Here is a 1,694-nt window from a genome sequence, read left to right as displayed (position 1 = left end):
GCCCCTCACTGGGGGATTCTAGGCAGGGGCTCTACCACTGAGCCACGGCCCCAGCCCCTCACTGGGGGATTCCAGGCAGGTGTTCTTGCTCTGTTGCCATTTCCTCACAGGGTGGGGAGGACTCTAGGCAAGCGCTCTACTGTTCTGAAGTAGTTTTGATGAAGGACCACCATGTGCAAGCATGCCATAACTGCACCTCTGACCTCAGGGAGGTTACATCCTATCCTGGCCTTAGGAGATAAAGGACATGTACAGCAGGGGAAAGAGGAAATGACCTCTGGTGCTTCATGTGCACTCCTGGAGCCATCCTCAGCCTGATAAGGTCTGGCTGTAGGAATCTACAGAAGGTGAGGAAAGATACACACATTCCCCTCCCTGTAGAATGTGGGAGGAGTTGGGGTTGGGTGATTGGCAGCCAGTCCCAGGAGTCTGGTTCTGTGAGCTCTTCTATCTCCAGCATTGGCCACTGCTGCCTCTCTGAGCGCCTTAGAATTATGGTGACCACGAAGGGGTCACTTGGTGACAGTCATCCTGGGATTCACACCAACCATGCCCACTAGCTCTCTAAGCTGGGCACTCACGGGATGGATTAGGTTCTCAGCCAGATCCCGATAGCAGGGATGTCGGCTGGCCTCTCATGCTACGGATGCCAGGATGGGACATCCTGTGCCAGGGGCACACTCCATGGTCTATGTATATTCTATATTCTCCTATATTCTCATGTATTTTCCCATGTTCCATTGCTTGCCTTCCTGCCCACCTTTCTGGTGCTCCACAGCCATCATCCGCCCCTCCAATTTCAGAGTAATAAAAACTATGTTGCAGGACACTTGATCACACCTCAAACATTGATATTGTGTTATTTACTGGAAAAGCTCGTAATTATTAGTTATGGTATGGCCTAGCCTTAGCACACACCTTAAATCCAAGAACTTTCTGCTTGAATATTCTAAACAGGGTTAAATAAAGTCAACCATAGGTCAAGAGGCAGAGCGAGCAACCAGCTGACAGGAAGTGAACATAGGATTATTAAGAAGAAACCATAGAGTGTAAGAGGGAGTCAGGAGGACTGATACAGAGAGGTGTAGGCAGTAAAAGAGACAATTATTTACTTATTTTTATTTTATGTGCATTGAAGGGATAATTTATTTTTATTTTATGTGCATTTTTAAAATAATTTTCATTTAAACATTTATTTATTTATGTATGAGTACACTGTCACTGCGTTCAGATGCACCAGAAGAGGGCATCGGATCTCATTACAGATGGTTGTGAGCCACCATGTGGTTACTGGGACTTGAACTCAGGACCCCTGAAAGAGCAGTCAGTGCTCTTAACCACTGAGCCATCTCTCCAGCCCTTATTTTATATGCACTGATGTTTTGCCTGCATGTGTGTCTGTGTGAGGGTGTCAGATCCCCTGGAACTGGTGGCTGGGAATTGAACTCAGGTCCTCTGGAAGAACAGTCAGTGCTCTAAACCACTGGGCCACCTCTCTAGACTCTTTAAGGAGGTTTTTTGAGAAGGTGTGAGAGAAGTCAGGCAGTGGTGGTGCACGCCTTTAATCCCAGCACTTGGGAGGCAGAGGCAGGCGGATTTCTGAGTTCGAGGCCAGCCTGGTCTACAGAGTGAGTTCCAGGACAGCCAGGGCTATACAGAGAAACCCTGTCTCGAAAAACCAAAAAAAAAAAAAA

The 1,694-nt window shown here is 47.6% G+C and overlaps 1 protein-coding gene across 7 annotated transcripts in view; it reads right to left on the bottom strand.

Annotated features, from left to right (window-relative positions):
• The window catches only part of Gtf2ird1 (GTF2I repeat domain containing 1), a 96,666-nt gene that overhangs the window by 19,904 nt on the left and 75,068 nt on the right, over positions 1-1,694 (bottom strand). The window lies entirely within an intron of this gene.

The sequence above is a fragment of the Grammomys surdaster genome, unplaced genomic scaffold (assembly GCF_004785775.1).
Source record: "Grammomys surdaster isolate TR1022 unplaced genomic scaffold, NIH_TR_1.0 166, whole genome shotgun sequence".
In the NCBI taxonomy this organism is placed as follows: Eukaryota; Metazoa; Chordata; class Mammalia; order Rodentia; family Muridae; genus Grammomys; species Grammomys surdaster.
This window is presented reverse-complemented; position numbering and strand designations above follow the sequence as displayed.